This window comes from Drosophila obscura, unplaced genomic scaffold, assembly GCF_018151105.1.
Source record: "Drosophila obscura isolate BZ-5 IFL unplaced genomic scaffold, ASM1815110v1 contig_87, whole genome shotgun sequence".
In the NCBI taxonomy this organism is placed as follows: Eukaryota; Metazoa; Arthropoda; class Insecta; order Diptera; family Drosophilidae; genus Drosophila; species Drosophila obscura.
In genome coordinates this window covers 1,577,228-1,597,487 of record NW_024542880.1, presented here as the reverse complement: position 1 = coordinate 1,597,487, position 20,260 = coordinate 1,577,228, and positions in this window count along the sequence as shown.

Below are 20,260 nucleotides of genomic sequence, written 5' to 3'. Positions count from 1 at the left end.
AAGTTGTTTAAAAAAAAGTTCTGCCATTTCTAAGCCCCAAATCTTTAAGAAAAAGTTGGTTCTGTTCCTTGAGGAAAAATCGTGTCGGGTAGTGGTATCAATTATCATAATCTCCATTTCAGCAGAACACTTCAACCTGCCGCATGTTCATTTTCTAAAATTATGCATATTGAACTTGCCACTCTATTTTCTGCTCCTTCAATTTTTATTTATTCTTAATGAAAACAACTTAAATTTTCGGCTGATAGACGGTTTTTTTCCATTGCTTCTTGTTAGTTAATGTTTATAGTGCTATGACTCTAAAAATTGCTAACTTTGTTGCGAAAAAAAAATGCTTAAGATACAAAATGCAAAAGTAGTGTTCGTCGCCTTTTCTAGACACGTCTACTGAATTTCAGTTGATTAACTGAGGCACTGCTTAAGATATAATTATGCTTTCCAGTACACACAGCCAGGAAGCCAGCAAAATTGTTTCTGAAAGGAACAACGATCGATCATTTCTGCCGCAGAGCTGCTGCCAGCTGGAAAGCCAACCGTACGCATATATTTCATTCGTTCTGATTGCAGGAATTTCCCATAAAGCTATCTCATTTGGCAGATAGTCAGCTACCCGAGTCTAAGGTTATAGAACCATTACGATTTTGATGTTCCTAAATGCCTATTCCCACAGGCGACCATCAACCATCCATTTCGGGGATGGTTGTATGGTTTTACCGTTCCGAAAATTTACCAGTTATTCAATTGGGATGTTCCTATCTCGCACGTTTCTATGCGATATTTATTTGATAATTTTCATATGCAACCATAAATATTTGACATTCACAAAGAAAAAGTGCACTACACTACGAAAATGTAAGCAATGACACAAAAGGAAAATTGTCAAAACAAAACATCTGATGTGTCAGAATTGTCTCCGGCACAAAAACTCGGTTTGTGGGCTATCCTCTGGATATTCGTTTGTGAATGCTCTGCAAAACTCATGCAGGATATTGCACACGCTATTGGCTGACAGCCCTCCGACTATTCTGTACTCAGAAAAAGAGCCCAAAGTGTACGGCTACACAAAACTTCACTCCTCTTTTTTTTTGGGTACATCTTTCTGCTAAAATGTCCCAAACCGCTTCTCAAAAAACGTAGAATATATATTTGTATATAAAACAGTGATTGGATTTAGTAGAAGCAGTCACAAATGATCACGCTTCAGTGTTTTCAAAACAGATATCCATTCCAATAAATTCTCCTCGTCAATGTTGGCCACATTATTTTCATCCATGCCCAGCAAAATGATTAAATTGTGCAAGAATATATTATGGTGCTGAATCAAAATCACCATCATTGCAACATTATTAATATTTATTGTAATTATAAAAGTAAATAAATTTTCCGCCGCACCAAATTGTGTGCATCAGCTACTTTTCATGGATGGTTCATGGTGCCAGTGAGAATCGGAGTTTCAAATCTGTGAACAATCTGTGAACACCGTTCCTCATAGATGTGCTGTGTATGGGAAAAAGCTATTGATTTTTTCCGGTCCGAAATTGGAGGTATGGGAAGACTTGAAGGACGAGTTGGTGTCCCGGTTCCGAGCCGTAGGTGGTGAGTTTGAGCACCACTTTCGCAGGCGCGAGCAGAAGTCGGCTTATCGCTCGGCGCCGAAGTTTCAATCATCCGGAAAGCGAGTGGAGGAGATAGAGCCAGAATCGGAACTGTTGGAGGAAGAAGAAGAGGTTATAGTTGAGGAAACCCACCTGGCTAATAAGACCAAGCCCTGCTGGAACTGTGGCCAATGTGACCACGGATTCCGGCATTGTGTGGCGAAGGAGCGCAAAACATTTTGCTACCGTTGTGGGGAGCCAGAAATGTTTACGCCAACATGTCCAAAGTGTTCGGGAACCGCACGAATGGGCGTGATGAAGGCGGGAGATCATCGCCCGGGAATGAAGCCCGCGAGGAGATAAATAATACTCTTCCTAATAAAATTGTACAAAATAATAATCATTCTAGTATATTAAATAAGAACAGTTTAAAGTTCTTACCGGCCGAAGAGAAGATGAGGAAGTACATGGCAGTCTGGATCTTTGACGATTGGCAGCTGGAAGTGATGAGCAGTGTCAGCCGTAGACTCCAAAAGGCTCGTTCACGGTTCCGGAAAAGACGTGTCATGCGTGGAGCAGGACGCGATACCAGCGTTTTCGCCGTGGTGCAGCTCCGACAAGAGAAGATTGCCGGACTCCTGGATACCGGGGCGTCTGTTAGTGTCCTCGGAAAAGGCTGTCGAGATGAACGACCGCGGAGTGGATATGGAGAAATACATCTCCATCGTCAAGACAGCCTCAGGGGAAGACAGGGCCATAATCGGCAAGGCGAGAATATCTGTTCAATATCTGATTCTCTAGAGGGCAGCATTATGAGAAGCTGCAAGCTTTTCTAGGAGCCTTCCGAATAAATAACTCGGAGCAAAGCACCCTGGACAACGAGAGTAAGTTAAATAAAATGATGTATTCATTACCTTCAGTATGTTATGTTCATTGCAGATATTAATGAGTTTTTTTCGGACGTGATTGAGGTGGACCTGGACGGATCTTGCAGCTCCACCGCATTCTCTGCGAGCAATGGGCACCCACAGAAGCGCACCAAACTGGATAGCGTAGTGGCGTCCAGAGAGCGCCTAGCTGATCAAAAAGAACATCACAAAAAGCAGGAGAATCACCACAAGAGGCAGGAGGATCTCCTCGATCCGAACACAGACGATATTTCAAACGGATTTTATGCAATTTTTAAGAGAAAATAAACAGTAGTAGTAGGTTAAGTAGTAGTAGGTTTAAATTTAAGTAATTATAATTAATTACTAAAACTAATTATTTAAATTTATTTTATTTACACAATATGTTGCAATTGCAGATCGTATTTGTTTTGCTGAATGATTATAATCAGCAGAAAGATTGCTGCGATCGGGCTGTTCTCTCTGCTCACTTCGAAGAAGTTCCCAACTTTCATTAATTGAGCTGTTTAACATGTTTTATGTACCCAAACCACGATTTCCCACAACTCGCCTAGCTTTGGAAAGGTTGTAATTAAAAGTGCGCTGCTCTAAGGACGCGGCTGTGGAAAATGGGTATGGCTTCACAAGCTTTTTTGAGAACCTGAATGCCGAGTCCAGCATTACTGCAACCTTCACTCCGCAAATTTCCTTGGCTTTTTTCTCCAGCAAAGGCGACTCTTCGATAAGCTTGCCAAGGCTTGACTTTTGGTATATCATTGAGTCGTTGCATCTTCCTGTTTACATAAGTAAATCTATATCTGAAGTAAATTGAAATTAAATATTTGAATAATTAAGTAAACAACTTGACAATATTTGTTTAGGTGTGAATATATTACCTGTAGTCTACCATTGCAAATAATACGGTTGAATACCAGCCTTTATAATTGTGGTGGTCGACTGCCTAAGCTGTATATGTATATAAATATCTTATGGATGATTTTATTGCATTATTTCCAATTGCACCTAGGCACTGAGGAAAACCAATTTCTTCAAATCCTTCGACACACTCGTCAATTTTCTCGGAAGTGAGATAGTTTGAAGACATGTATTTTTCTGAGAATTCTTTTATCAATGCCCTGCTAAACTCATGCAGGATATTGCAGACGCTGTTGGTTGACACGCCGAAAAGCGTACCGACTGTTCGGTACTCAGAAGAAGAGCCCAAAGTATACAAAACTATGGCGATACGCTTCTCCAGTTGCTTCCTCCGCCTCCTACATCAAGAGACCCGCTACCCATTCTCTTTCTCGCTCGCACACTCTGCCTCGTTCAGTGCGCGAGCAAACCCTAGCGGAGGATATGTAGAATCTAAATGGTACATGTAGAATATACATTGTGGATGTAGATAACAAATGTAACAAAAAAGATGTAAAATGTAAAGTTCTAAAAAATCATAAGCTTAAAAATGTATATACTGACTAAGTACGGGTATAAGTAGAGTCGCGTCCCCAGAAGCGACATACACGTTCCTTCTCGTTTCTATAGTGGCCATCACTCGAAAGTTTTGTGATTCCAGAAAACCTGGATCAGGAGAGAGAAAAATAAGGATTTCGAGCTGACCAGCGGGAAGACCCAGGAGCTCCCGAAACTATAGAAGTGAGTCCGCTCCAAAAGGGGCTTTTTTTTTTAATAGAAGGAATTTCTTTGACATCCTGGCCTCCTTTATTTTTGTCTCTTCAAATCTTTCGGCCCACGGAATCCTGGTCACTCGCCCTTCCCAGGAGGGAGCTCTCCACGGCGCCCCAAGCCTAGAAAAAAACCAAAGAATATATTTAAAGAACGATAATTTTTCTATTTAAATTTTTTTTGTTGAGCTGTCCCTACCTGTACACATATTCTCTGTCAGATTTCGTCAGGCCGTCCATATTTATTTATTCGTATTTTGCCATATGTAGTTGTTAATATTTATACCATATTTATTTGATCCTATTTATTTAATTATTTAACATCTACCCCATTGTATTAAGCTGATGTGCGGGAATAGGCGGACGCGTCACCGATATGAGTATGATGTGAATAAGAATTATAACGAAGAAATGAATTTCTAAGTGTTTCGTATGGTCTCTCTACCAACGCAAGTGTGTAGAGAGACTGCTGCACATGGCAGGGAGATCTGGAATGTCTAGATCCAGATCTCAGGTAAGGCGGGGACGTCAGAGATAGACCATCTACATCTCAGCTGGTCCACGGCTCTGTCGGAGAGGAGAGTGTTCGTTAGTTTGTCGAGTAGAGACCGTTTGTTTTGAATTGTCGTTTTTTTTTTAGATTTCCAATTTTTAAGGTTTGTTGTGCGACTTGAGGGCTTGGGAAACACCCAGCCCTGGGATGACTAACTAGACGGCCTTGCCCCACCACCAAAAAGGTACGTAGCAATAATGGCGCCCAATCTTAGACAGGAGTTGGAGTCGCAGTCCTTGCTCGACCACGAATATGGGAGAGTACGGATGCAAATCATTCGCAGGTCGAGGAAATTATAAATGCCCAGCTGAGAGGAACGATCTCGAGTGGTACTCTGCAGTCTGGATCCAGTGGTTTTCCGGTGGCCTGTGAGGGACTGAGTTTGTTGGCTCACAGATGCACGGCGCTGAAGGGCCTGGAAAGGTAAAAAAAAGAATCCACAAAGTAAGTTTGTTCTTTTCGTTTTGTTTGTTTTACACTTATCTGACAGCTGGAAACAGGAACTCTTAGTAGGGGACTTGGTTTGGCACTGGCAGAGGAGAATCCTCAAGCCAGTTAGCAACCTTCCCGATGCCTGGTGTGCGATAACGCAGGGCCTGGAAGATAAAGAATATCGTTGGATAGATGAAGGCAGAATATGTATGTGTTGCTTCCCCTACTTACCTCTGGATGGGATCGGGAAGGTAGTATCTCGAAGAGATGTTTGTTCTGAGTGGCCCGTGGGGACATGAGTCGGCCACGCGTAGCACTCGGAGCAGCTACAATAGCCCGTGAAGAACGTCCAGTAGGGTAGTGAACATGAAGCAGAATGGTAGGGAAATTAGCGCCCTTGAGTTCCAATCTTCTGTAGAAGATGGGACGTCAACAGTGCTCGCGAGAAGTCTAGCAAGTGGACGAGGGAAGACGTAGAAAGCCAGGTGCAAAGTAGTTATTGTAGTTTTGGTTCCTTCCCCCCTTTAGTGTTATTTTCGTATTTTGAATTGTGTAGAAGATCAGTGAGTAGGTGATATATGTAGTGCTTATGTGGTAGTCTGTGAAAAATTTGATGATTAATAAATACAAAAGTTAGCTTGCGTTAGTTAGAGATAGGTTGATGAGCAGTTACAACTTGAGGTCCAAGCAGAAAATAATAAATCTTAATAAATCTGCCTAACCTGTTATGGCAGTGTGATAACTGTGTGGTTTCTAATGACTCGCATTCGAAAATTGATGAAATTAATGATAAGGTTCTGAAGCTTGAAAGCCTTTATTGGGATCTCAAGTCGGACTTACAGAGCCTTTCCGTCAATCCTAAGCGGGTGAAGCCTACTAGGAAAGAGGCCAACAAGCCCATGCCAGCGGCTGACTTGTTGTCTCCGCGATTAGTGGCCGCCACCTCGACGGCGGTCATTTATCCGGAATCAGCTGCTGCTCTCCCATTGGATTTAGATGGCTTTGTCACAGTCAGAAAGAAGGAGAGGCAGAATAGAAACAAAAACACTAAGCGTTTTGTTGGTATTGCTCCGAGCTGCGAGCAGCTAAACGTTATGCAGAGTAGCAAATACATGCATATCGGTAAATTTTCTACCGCGACGGAGCCAGAGGCGGTGGCAAAATTTGTTGCCGAACAACTTAAGGTGCCGGTAGCGAAAATTTCTTGTGCGAAGCTAGTCAAGCGAGATGCCGACATATCTTCGTTAAAGTTTGTCAACTTCAAACTTGGAGTCCCTGAGGATCTATTTGCTGCTGTCTTTGATGACAAGTTTTGGCCTGTACCGGTAAGGGTTTCCCGCTTTCTACATAGACAGAGGCCGTACGCTGACCTGACGACAGTAGATCTCCGCGCTATCGTACCGTTGCGGACGTCCACGTCCACTCAGGAAGGTCCAGTTCCATCAACTTCAAAAAACCCCCAATACGCGGCGCCTCTGGGTTCATGATCGCCGCTTTTGAACAGAATATTCTACCTGCACTTGTTCGCCTCTTTGCTGTGAGCAACCGCCTATGGGATCATATTTTGCATTCCCCGTCGACGCAACAACTACAACATATGCATTTTTCGCGCTGCGCTTTGTGCGGCATTAGCTCGGCTGCTGCTGGATCGGATGGCGATGCTCTTGCTGGCGCTCTCTTTCGACTGCGTGAGTGTTTAGCGTCATCACCACAACAACAAACGCTATTACATTGCTTCGTGTGCTATGCTTGCGTCGGCGCTGCACTCGACACTTGGGGAGAGTCAGCACCCCGGCGCTTGCTCTTAAGTGGATCACTCTCTTCAGCGCCACTATCAACACATTCAGAAAGAGTGGGTCTCCCAACACCGTTCCCGCCCAGTCTACTCGATGGGGATGGGCTGCTGATCCGCACTGCGACGATTCGGCAGGCTTCCCATGTGGGTCTGGCCCCTGTTGCTCAGTGGAAACTGCCTGGTGCTGCTCTGGAGCCTCCTCCCGTGGCCACTGGCCGGACTTCATTGCCACTTTCTGGGACCATGCTGATGGACGGGGCCAAATCCATTCGCATTTTCTTTCAAAATATAGCAGGTATGCGCACTAAGGCTCAGGCTGTCTACTTATAGGCTGTTTACATTGGGGCTGCGTCATGCTTCTTTGCGTCTTGCCGGAGACGCAGTTTTTTTTACATAGGTTAAGCATAGGGCCGTAGTGGTGGCAAAAAGTTGCGTCAGTTTCTGATTCATGTGCGTCTATTCGATATATTCGATTGCTTTTGCTCATTTTTGGGATTTTCTGCCTATCAGCGCGATTATCACCACTAATAACAAAAAAAATTGTAGATCAAAAATCAAATTTTGGCGCTAAAAATGTATGATTGTGCAAAAAGGTGAAAATATACATAAAGTCATTAAATAAAATACTTGAAACTGATTGTATTATTATCATATGAAATTTTTCTGACCCCCTGATGCCACTAAGACACTGCTGGAGACGAACTTCGGTGGTTTTCATAATTTGAAGAAGAACTCCCACAAACTCTACAATGAAATGTCTGAAAAGAATATTTAAATATGAGAATCAATTCTTTTTCGTCCATTTTCCTGACGTCTTGCTTAATTCTGTTGATTTTCAAAAATTTGTGTATCTTTCCTTGTCATCAAACACCCAAATCCAAATTCAAGACGCACGTCTTCCAATGTAAACGCCTTTTCTGCTTCATTGCGTCTATGCCGATATCGATAGCAGACGCGCCCAGTGTAAAAAGGCTATTAGCAACCTCTACGTGCGATTTCGACGTAATCATCTTGGTTGAAACCTGGCTCAACGAAAACTTCTTCGAAAACGAGTACTTCGATCCCAACCTTTTCCAAGTGTTTCGTATGGACAGAGATTGTGCCAAAACGAAGCGTCGGAGAGGAGGTGGTGTCATTGTGGCCGTCAGACGCACCCTACGCTGTGATCCGATTTGTCTCCTTGATGGTGACTCTATCCTGGATCACATCAGATCTGATCCCGGGTTTGTATATATTTTTACTGATGTAAGTTTGACTGCTATACGGGATGACATGTTAAACGTAAACTGGGCTTCTGTTCTTTCGCATCCTAGTGCTGACTCTTCTTACAATGTTTTCATTCGTACCGTTCATAATATTGTTGATAATAATGCTTCCAGAAGAGTGCGTGGCTCGTATAGGCTACCATGGTATACGAAGGGTATAAGAATCTGCGTAACAAGTTCTTTAAACGATTTAAGAAAACCCGTGACTCTGTGGACTGGGCCAGATATGTGCAGCATAAGCGGGAGTTTGAATTTTTAAACAAATCTTTATATAATCAGTATTTTGCTGACGTTGAAAGGGGACTTAAGGTTAATCCCAGGTCGTTCTGGCATTTCATAAATTTGTGAGATATAAAAGGAAAAATTTGACCTGAATAGGTATCCTACCTCAGATAACGAAAAAAGTAGCTGTCAGCAACATTTCATACCAAAGGAACGCGATCAGGTACCAAATGTACAACCCTTTTTCGTTTGCTTTGTTCCCAATTGGCAGTTGGGTCCGCAACCTTCCAAAATGTATTTTTTGTTAAATTTTTCATTTTTTAGGTTTGGTTAACGAATTTTAGCTCCAAAGTCTCTCAACAGATTTTAATGAGCGATACCTTAAACGACGCCAAACGACTTTTCCTGAGTTTTTAAAGTCAAAATTTCGTAAAAAATACCGCACAAAAATCATTTTTTTTGCATTTCAATGCTTTATATTTCCCAGACGGTAAGCTGAAATCACAAAATGTTTGGAGTTAACTTCTAGCTGTTTTAATTATCTTTTCAAAATAGCAAAGTTCTTTACAACCAGACGTAAGATACTAGAGTAATGTGAAAAAAACAAGCGCTACCTCTGAAAAAGGCTTAAAAAAAATACCAGTTTTTAAAAATTGTTAAAAAAAAAGTTCTGCCATTTCTAAGCCCCAAATCTTTAAGAAAAAGTTCGTTCTGTTCCTTCAGGAAAAATCGTGTCGGGTAGTGGTATCAATTATCATAATCTCCATTTCAGCAGAACACTTCAACCTGCCGCATGTTCATTTTCTAAAATTATGCATATTGAACTTGCCACCTCTATTTTCTGCTCCTTCAATTTTTATTTATTCTTAATGAAAACAACTTAAATTTTCGGCTGATAGACGGTTTTTTTCCATTGCTTCTTGTTAGTTAATGTTTATAGTGCTATGACTCTAAAAATTGCTAACTTTGTTGCGAAAAAAAAATGCTTAAGAAACAAAATGCAAAAGTAGTGTTCGTCGCCTTTTCTAGACACGTCTACTGAATTTCAGTTGATTAACTGAGGCACTGCTTAAGATATAATTATGCTTTCCAGTACACACAGCCAGGAAGCCAGCAAAATTGTTTCTGAAAGGAACAACGATCGATCATTTCTGCCGCAGAGCTGCTGCCAGCTGGAAAGCCAACCGTACGCATATATTTCATTCGTTCTGATTGCAGGAATTTCCCATAAAGCTATCTCATTTGGCAGATAGTCAGCTACCCGAGTCTAAGGTTATAGCACCATTACGATTTTGATGTTCCTAAATGCCTATTCCCACAGGCGACCATCAACCATCCATTTCGGGGATGGTTGTATGGTTTTACCGTTCCGAAAATTTACCAGTTATTCAATTGGGATGTTCCTAAATCGCACGTTTCTATGCGATATTTATTTGATAATTTTCATATGCAACCATAAATATTTGACATTCACAAAGAAAAAGTGCACGACACTACGAAAATGTAAGCAATGACACAAAAGGAAAATTGTCAAAACAAAACATCTGATGTGTCAGAATTGTCTCCGGCACAAAAACTCGGTTTGTGGGCTATCCTCTGGATATTCGTTTGTGAATGCTCTGCAAAACTCATGCAGGATATTGCACACGCTATTGGCTGACAGCCCTCCCAACTATTCTGTACTCAGAAAAAGAGCCCAAAGTGTACGGCTACACAAAACTTCACTCCTCTTTTTTTGGGTACATCTTTCTGCTAAAATGTCCCAAACCGCTTCTCAAAAAACGTAGAATATATATTTGTATATAAAACAGTGATTGGATTTAGTAGAAGCAGTCACAAATGATCACGCTTCAGTGTTTTCAAAACAGATATCCATTCCAATAAATTCTCCTCGTCAATGTTGGCCACATTATTTTCATCCATGCCCAGCAAAATGATTAAATTGTGCAAGAATATATTATGGTGCTGAATCAAAATCACCATCATTGCAACATTATTAATATTTATTGTAATTATAAAAGTAAATAAATTTTCCGCCGCACCAAATTGTGTGCATCAGCTACTTTTCATGGATGGTTCATGGTGCCAGTGAGAATCGGAGTTTCAAATCTGTGAACAATCTGTGAACACCGTTCCTCATAGATGTGCTGTGTATGGGAAAAAGCTATTAATTTTTTCCGGTCCGAAAATTGGAGGTATGGGAAGACTTGAAGGACGAGTTGGTGTCCCGGTTCCGAGCCGTAGGTGGTGAGTTTGAGCACCACTTTCGCAGGCGCGAGCAGAAGTCGGCTTATCGCTCGGCGCCGAAGTTTCAATCATCCGGAAAGCGAGTGGAGGAGATAGAGCCAGAGTCGGAACTGTTGGAGGAAGAAGAAGAGGTTATAGTTGAGGAAACCCACCTGGCTAATAAGACCAAGCCCTGCTGGAACTGTGGCCAATGTGACCACGGATTCCGGCATTGTGTGGCGAAGGAGCGCAAAACATTTTGCTACCGTTGTGGGGAGCCAGAAATGTTTACGCCAACATGTCCCAAGTGTTCGGGAACCGCACGAATGGGCGTAATGAAGGCGGGAGATCATCGCCCGGGAATGAAGCCCGCGAGGAGATAAATAATACTCTTCCTAATAAAATTGTACAAAATAATAATCATTCTAGTACATGGCAGTCCTGAGAGCACTCCTCGGAGTGGATATGGAGAAATACGTCTCCATCGTCAAGACAGCCTCAGGGGAAGACAGGGCCATAATCGGCAAGGCGAGAATATCTGTTCAATATAACGGAATGAACAAAGAAATTCTATTTTATATATGTGGTGTGAGGTCCTATTTCAGGCTAAGGTAAGCTTCAGTCTGTCCAGGGTCCGCTACAAGAAAATTTGTAGTTTGTAGGTGACTTCAGGTGTCGGGCTGGCTCGTAAAAGAATGTAGTAGGCAGCGAGAAATGATGAGGCGACGATTTTGTTTGTTGGTTTCTTAGTTTTTATTCAGTATTCTTCATTCTTTTCATTCACTTTCTTCATTCACTTAAATTCTGCTACTTCAACTCGTATCGAATGGTGCGCTGATGTACTGCGTAGTGCAGTGTCTTGGGTGTGTGACTGAGGGACTGCCTAGTGCAGTATCTTGGGTGTGTGACTGAGGGACTGCGTAGTACAGTGTCTTGGGTGTGTGACTGAGGGACTGCCTTGTGCAGTGTCTTGTGTTTGGGCTGAGGGACTGCCTGTATCTTGTATTCGGGCTGATGGACTGCCTAGTGCAGTGTCTTGTGTTCGGGCTGATGGACTGCCTCGTGCAGTGTCTTGTGTTCGGGCTGATGGACTGCCTCGTGCAGTGTCTTGTGTTCGGGCTGATGGACTGCCTCCTCTTTCGGCCGATCTTGGCCCTTTTATGCAGCTGGCTATCGCACCTGAGACCCGGAAATAATTAATTCTTGCTGACTTAAGGTTATTGGATAATAATAATTGTAGGGTGCGGTAACTAGGTCGAAGCTTGGTGATGCTGATGCTGCATCCCGGAAGGTGCAGTTGGGAATTGGGTATTTAGTTTCAAAAGAAATGAGTTTTTGCTAAATCTGCATCGCGGAAGTTTAGTGGTAAGTCGATAATTTTATGCTGGCTTGACTTATTGTGAAATAAGTCGATTGCGCAATGTCCCAAGAGGTGGGGTGTTGTTGATCGAGAGTTCTTAATTAATTGTGTGCTTAAGACTATTTTATGTCCGGGGTGCTGACACACCGCTATTTGTGGAGAACCGTGGCTAGAGTCATGGTTCGCTAGCTCTGTGTGTATCAGTTAGATTATTGTCTCCCGCCAGCGTGGATGCACTGACCCTTCGCCGTTTGTGACGAGCCATGGCTAGAACCATGGTTCGTTAAACCCCCCCCCTTTCTTCCGGGTGGGTGATGGAGAGATTAGTGGCGTCGCTTGGCGGGTGCTGAGGTTCGCCTTTTTCCTGTCCTTTGGCTTGTGCCGAGTCTCCGGATTCGTCACTTTTAATCTCGTCACTTAAGCGTGGCGTCGGTAACGTTATATTTTCTACTGCTGCTGTGATCGTGGCCTTTCTGCTGTTCTGGGTGCTTTGTAGTTGGTGTCTGCTTGGTGGGTCAATTATCCCATATGACGATGGTTTTCTCGGCGGTTTTTTTCGGTCGTTCTTTGTCCAGGCATGCTTGAATCGGCGGTGCTATGTCGGGTGGCCAAGGATCCGTCGGTAGTTCTGGGTCGTCTTCGGTGGGTTCGGTGGCTCCTGGGTCAAACGTTTGATTCGGGTCTTTCGGTAGGATGGGTCTGTCGAATGTAAATGCTTGGATCTGCGGGGCCAAGTCCGGCGGCCACGGCTCCGGGACTGGTTCGGGCTCATGTTCGGTTGGATCGGCGGCTTCGGAGTCAAATGGCTGGCTGGGGTCTTCGGGTAAGAGGGTTGTGTCGAAGGCGCTGTGCGTTTCGATCCTCCGTTGGTAGTCGCTTATGTGGGCGACGATGGGTGTGGTGTCGACCATGGGTACGATATTTTGGTATGCCGGGTGTAGTACTCGTGTTATACTACAGCCAGACTGGTACGTGAACAGGTGAGTCGCAATGACGCCTCTGGTATCGCAGCAACGACTTGTGTGGGCGACGAAGATCTCGGACCTGGCTCTAGGCATGGCTCGGTGCATGGCGCTAGCAGTCAAGTCGGTACGTGGAAGGTACTCCATTGTGTTGGCAAGGATCGGTGTGGCGTCGGCCGTGGGTACGACAGGGCGGCTGTCGGTATATCGTGGGGGTATCGTCCTGGTTTCCGCGTTGAGGGGCTCTGTGGATATCAGTTCAATTAGGGGCCCCGACTAGCGTGGGGTTAGCGTGGCTGTTTCCCGTGTTGCTGGGCTGTCGGATGGTGGCTGCCGTTGTCCTTGTTCGGTCGGTGGTCGGTTTTGAGGGTGTCCGTGTGTTCAATTCTTCCGTTGTGGATTCTGTGCGTGCTTGCTCTGTTGCTTGTCTTGGACCTGGGCTTCCTGTGTCGAGCGCCGGGTTCAAGTGTGTTTGTCTCGTGTGTGAGATCTTCGTGGTTTGTTTGGGGTGTGTGTCCCCTGTGGTTGGCCTAGGACGCCGTTGCTCCGTAGTGACCGTGGGACTCGTTTTCCTGATTGCTTGATTGCGGTTTGCTGGTGTTGACCTTGGATTCGTGTTCGCCGTAGTATGCCGTTGCTTCGTATTCGTTGCGATTGGTTTGGGTGTCAAGTGCTGCGTTGCGTTATTGGGTGCCGTGTGCGTTGTGGTAGGTCGTGGACGTAGGTTCGTTGCGATTTGTTGGGGTTTCTGGTATCGGGGTTCGGCGTCTTGTACGTGGATGGTAGTAAGCTCGGGTTCAGTGGGCATGGGGTGACAGTCTCGTAGCTGTAGCAGCGTGGATCCGCATTGGATCGTCGATTCGGTGGCACCTAGGAAGTCCATGCCGACAATGACTTGTCCCAACATGTTTGGCAGGACCAGGAGCGGGATTTGAACCTCTCGTTGATCCAGCTTGATGTGCGCCAGTGAGATCTCTCTGACCGAGCCATCGGTAAGGCGTATGCGGACGCATGCATCTTGCAGGTTGGTGTTGTTGTCTAGTTGTCGGGCGAGGTTTGCGCTGATGAAGCTTCTGGATGCCCCGGTGTCGATTGTGGCTTCCGTTGCGTGTCCTCCTATGGTCACCATCGCCACTATCCGGCCGTTGCTTACGTGTAGAGAGTTATTTAGTCGCGGGTTGGAGGAGGCGTCGTTCCCGGCTGATCCCGTGTCAGTTGGGGACGCATGTCGTTTCCCGACGTGTTTTTGCGGCAGCAATTTACGGTCCGTGTGCCGCGTTTGCCACATTCCCAGCAGAATAGGATGGGGGGATTATGGCAGTCGTATGCCACATGCCCCGCTTCACCACACCGGTGACAGGCTGCGCGTGGGTTGATGATGGGGGTCGTGATCATGTGATGTGCTACTTCGGGATTCGCCGTACTGTTTGGATGAGCTGGTGGTCTCAGGTCTCCCTGGTGTGTCTGTCGATTCCCAATGGGGACTCAGAAATGGCGTCTGGTGCGAGTCGCAATTCCTCTGCTCTGAAGCCGGCCTTGCGTATCTTGGAGTGTTACGCGGGGGTGCGAAAGTGGTCGGGATGGTCCGCTCTTGGATGCTCTCGAACTCGGTGGCCAACATTGTGAGCTGTGCTAAGCTCTGTAGTTCGTGTCGCCGCACGTACATCTGGTATGCTGGCAGGGCGTTATCGTAGATCCTGTTCAGTTCCTTGGCTGCGTCGTACCTGGCGTGGTGCATGAGTAGACGTATCTCGATGAGGTAATCCTTGAACAATTCTCCTACCGCTTGCTTGCGGGCCCGGATTCGGTCTTCCAATTGTTCAAAATACCGTGGCGGCAAGAAGAAAGTCAAGAATTCTTGGCGGAAATATGCCCATGAGCTGCCTTGTAGTTGGCTGGTGCGGTACCAGCGACTGGCCGGATCGGTGAGAAGCTCTGTCAGGGCCCGAGGTAGCTGATTCCTGTCCACCCCATATGAGAGCGCACGTTCTTCAAGTAGTTCCAGAAATGTAAGTGGGTCGTCCTGTCCGTCGAACCTGATTCCCCATTTCCGAATCTGTTCCGCGATGTGGGCGGTGTGGCTGTGGTGTCGTCCATCTATGGAAGGGTCCATGGCTGGCACGATCCTCTGTATGGGCGAGCGACTGGTCTCCGTAACTGGAGGTCTGGGCAAATTGGCGGGCGTTACGATGCGTGGTGGGCAGGGTGTGCTGTATTCGGCCGCGGTGGGGACTTGTAACCCGGCTTTTGGGTCGGTTTTCCGCTGGTCAGACGGCCCAGGAGTGGTGGGCATGGGTGACTTGGAGCGTCCGGTTGGTCTGGCATATTGCCGTTCGAGGTCGGCCAGTCGAACCCAGGCATCCTGCGAGAGTGTTCCGGCGACTAGTGCGGCGAATCTCTTTCGTCGTTCCTCGACTGTTCCGTCGTTTCCGAATCCGAATTCCTCGGCCAGGACTTCCAGCTCATCCCGCCGGAGTTTGTAGATCCAGCCGGTGGTGACTCCTGGATTGGTATGGAGTCCCTCCGGGCAAAATTCGTCGGGTTGACCGGCTTCGTGGGCTTCCATGGTGTGTTTCTGTGGTTAGTAGCACTGACTTACGTGTTGTTTGTGGTATTTCTGCTTGCGACCGGATGTTGCGAGGGTGCCGGTTTTTAGTGTTGGACGAGTATTGGTCCTTGCTAGCCTAGTTTTCTTTCAGTGGCCGTGGGTCTTTACTCCACAAAGCTCCGTATTAAGGTGTTAGTCTCCTTAAAGTCACCAAAAAGTCCCTGCTCGGGCGCCACTTGTGAGGTCCTATTTCAGGCTGAGGTAAGCTTCAGTCTGTCCAGGGTCCGCTACAAGAAAATTTGTAGTTTGTAGGTGACTTCAGGTGTCGGGCTGGCTCGTAAAAGAATGTAGTAGGCAGCGAGAAATGATGAGGCGACGATTTTGTTTGTTGGTTTCTTAGTTTTTATTCAGTATTCTTCATTCTTTTCATTCACTTTCTTCATTCACTTAAATTCTGCTACTTCAACTCGTATCGAATGGTGCGCTGATGGACTGCGTAGTGCAGTGTCTTGGGTGTGTGACTGAGGGACTGCCTAGTGCAGTGTCTTGGGTGTGTGACTGAGGGACTGCCTAGTGCAGTGTCTTGGGTGTGTGACTGAGGGACTGCCTTGTGCAGTGTCTTGTGTTTGGGCTGAGGGACTGCCTGTATCTTGTATTCGGGCTGATGGACTGCCTAGTGCAGTGTCTTGTGTTCGGGCTAATGGACTGCCTAGTGCAGTGTCTTGTGTTCGGGCTGATGGACTGCCTCGTGCAGTGTCTTGTGTTCGGGCTGATGGACTGCCTCCTCTTTCGGCCGATCTTGGCCCTTTTATGCAGCTGGCGATCGCACCTGAGACCCGGAAATAATTAATTCTTGCTGACTTAAGGTTATTGGATAATAATAATTGTAGGGTGCGGTAACTAGGTCGAAGCTTGGTGCTTCGTTGACAATTTTTAGTGGGTCAGGGTGGTTTTGCTGATGCTGCATCCCGGAAGGTGTAGTTGGGAATTGGGTATTTGGTTTCAAAAGAAATGAGTTTTTGCTAACTCTGCATCGCGGAAGTTGAGTGGTAAGTCGATAATTTTATGCTGGCTTGACTTATTGTGAAATAAGTCGATTGCGCAATGTCCCAAGAGGTGGGGTGTTGTTGATCGAGAGTTCTTAATTAATTGTGTGCTTAAGACTATTTTATGTCCGGGGTGCTGACACACCGCTATTTGTGGAGAACCGTGGCTAGAGTCATGGTTCGCTAGCTCTGTGTATATCAGTTAGATTATTGTCTCCCGCCAGCGTGGATGCGCTGACCCTTCGCCGTTTGTGACGAGCCATGGCTAGAACCATGGTTCGTTACGTTCGTTTGTATGGTTTTACCGTTCCGAAAATTTACCAGTTGTTCAATTGGGATGTTCCTATCTCGCACGTTTCTATGCGATAATTATTTGATAATTTTCATATGCAACCATAAATATTTGACATTCACAAAGAAAAAGTGCACTACACTACGAAAATGTAAGCAATGACACAAAAGGAAAATTGTCAAAACAAAACATCTGATGTGTCAGAATTGTCTCCGGCACAAAAACTCGGTTTGTGGACTATCCTCTGGATATTCGTTTTTGAATGCTCTGCAAAACTCATGCAGGATATTGCACACGCTATTGGCTGACAGCCCTCCGACTATTCTGTACTCAGAAAAAGAGCCCAAAGTGTACAGTTACACAAAACTTCACTCCTCTTTTTTTTGGGTACATCTTTCTCCTAAAATGTCCCAAACCGCTTCTCAAAAAACGTAGAATATATATCTTTATATATATAAAAGAAAGTCGTTTTTGTTACAACTTTTATAACTCGAGAACGGCTGGACCGATTGCCATGGTTTTTGATTTGTTGGACTTGTTTCCGTCCCGAATAGCAGAATACATCTTAAGAAAAATGAAAACTCGATATGTGTAAGGAATACTTAATCATTTCAATAGATGCTGATTTGTTTATTACATGTCAAACATTTGTCGTCCAATCCTGTCAAATAGTGTAAGAACTATTTTTTTTTTTTTGAGCTTACGGCCTGGTGGCTGAGTCCTTTAAGCCACAACTTTATTTTTTTCTGAAGACATCATCATGTGTGCGTTCAGGTACTGTTATATTTGTTTGTTTTAGACATTAATTTTCGAAAATTATTTATTAATTATTTAATTTTTAATTCCCGAAAAATAATACCTAAGATTTATTCTACAGTAAAAACATAAAATCATCGGAAAGGAATGGAATTTAGGGAATAAAAAATCAGTTTGGTGGTTTTATGCGAGTGCACATTTTAATAACAATGCCGCGTCCTAGAAGATCTAATCTTTCCCAGCGAAGCCGTAATGCAATTAGGCAACGCAATGTCGCGAGTCAATTATCTGATGGAGAACAAGAAATTGCACGAGAACAGCGCAATGACTCGAGATGTTTTGGTGGTGCAATGATTTTATTATCTGGCGATTTCCGACAAACACTACCAGTCATTCCAAGATCTACTGCTGCCGACGAAATAAACGCTTGCCTCAAAGCATCAAATCTGTGGCGATATGTAAAGAAACTTCAACTGTCTGTAAATATGAGAGTTGCATTGTTGAACGATCTATCTGCTGATGATTTCTCGAAGCAATTGCTGACTATCGGTAATGGCCGTGTTCCTGTTGACAAATCGAGCGGTTTGATTTCATTTCCTCCAAATTTTTGCAATTTCGTATCATCAAAAGACGAGCTTATCAACAAAGTATTCCCGGATATCAATGGTTAAATGGTTAAGTGAGCGAGCAATTTTGGCCGCTAAAAATAAAGATGTAGATGACCTCAATTTTATAATTCAAAATCAAATCGTAGGTACTCTGTATTCATTCAAATCTATCGACTGTGTAACAAACGAAGAAGAAGCCACTAATTATCCAACTGAATTTTTAAACTCCTTGGATGTGCCGAGTTTACCACCGCACAATTTAAAACTTAAAGTTGGCTCGGTAGTCATCATGCTTAGAAATTTAAACCAACCAAAACTGTGTAATGGAACGTGTTTGGTGATAAGAAAACTGATGAGCAATGTGATTAACGCTTCGATACTTAAAGGAAAATTTAAAGATGAGGATGTTCTTATTCCAAGGATTCCGATGATCCCAACGGATATGCCCTTTGAGTTTAAACTAATTCAATTCCCGATTCGTCTTGCCTTCGCCATGACGATCAACAAATCACAGGGCCAATCCTTGACTATTTGTGGCCTCAATCTAGAAAATGCATGTTTTTCTCATGGTCAATTGTACGTGGCATGCTCCCGTGTCGGCAAACCATTGTAAGGTGCCCGTAGCTGTTGGGGGTTTTTTTTTTTAAATTTGATTTAAAGTACCCAGTGGCTCTAAAACTGTGCGCCTTAACAGCGCGGAAGGGGTAAGGCAACGCCACCTACTGGTCAAGGTGTACATTCGGGGAAAGGAGAGCGAAAGTTGACAGTTGAAGGGTCGAAAAGGAAAAGTAGGTTCCGAGAGTCGATGCAGAATGGCGATCTTTCTTTTCTTTGGTGGACGCTGACGAGTGAAGACCAGTGCTCGTGGTACATACATCTACTAGAGCCAAATCAGTGATATTGCGGGATAGGCGAAGCAGTCGACCGAAAGAAATTTCAATTAGTTTCTTGGTGCCAAATCCACGGGTTTGGCACCCAATTTTCAGTTTTAACGCAAGCAAAAGCAGCGGCAAGCCTCAAACGATCATCCGTGCATTAATCAACAGGGGAATGTAAAGCTGCGGGGAAACTAAATGCAGGGGAACGGCCGGCGCTAGCGAGAGCGAGTTCGAAAAGTCGAGCTAGGCAGAGGCGCTCCAAAGAGCGGGACAGACTCCAGCGTGGAGCGGCAGCGCGCGGTATAGGCTAAGCCCATTTCGAGGTTTCTGATTAAGATAACGTTAACAATTAACAATTAATCCACCAGAATAATTAAACGAAAAGCGAGTGATGCGTGAAAAGTGTGGAAGTAGAAACCCATTTAGAGTGATAAAAGAGGATAAGAAAAAAAATTATTTTTAACCTAAAAAAAGAAATAATTCAAGGCAACATGGCCTGTGGTAGAGGAGAACTCCCTAGTGCAGGTTATCTCCTCTCATGCCTTCAGAGGCTGGATCAAAATAATTAATTAGTGGCAACCATAAAAGAAAACAAAATTTATACAGAGAAAAAAATGAAAATTTATCAAAAAAAAAATTAATTAAAATTATGAGTTTGTCCCACGGTGCCACATAGAGCGCTTAAAGTGAGAGAGAGAGGTAAAAGCAGTTCGAATTTTCGGCATACGACGTGCGTGTAAAGAGGAGAAGGAAATAGAAGGGAGGGAGAACCTCGAACGATATAAATTAAAGAATTAGTTAATAGTTAAAATTTAAGTGCGTTATTCTCTTTAGTTTGAATTTTTTTTTGGGAGCAAGGAACAAAAAAATTAAATAGTGAATTCAGTGAAAACCATTTAACAAATCGCTAACCTTCCAAACCAACAGCAGGCATCGTGAAAGCGCTTTCGCCGATGGACCGCAACAGAGTGAGTAAGATTTAAATAGCGCCTATAATTTTTCTAATCGGTTTCACCGATGTGAATCTATTTCATTTATACCAAATTTTAGTAGAAGCATAAGTTTACATAGGTCAATGACCATATAAGGGAACGAGCCCAGAGCTGGGTTTTCGAAGAGAGCGATCAGCTGTTGTACAGCATAGCGGGGA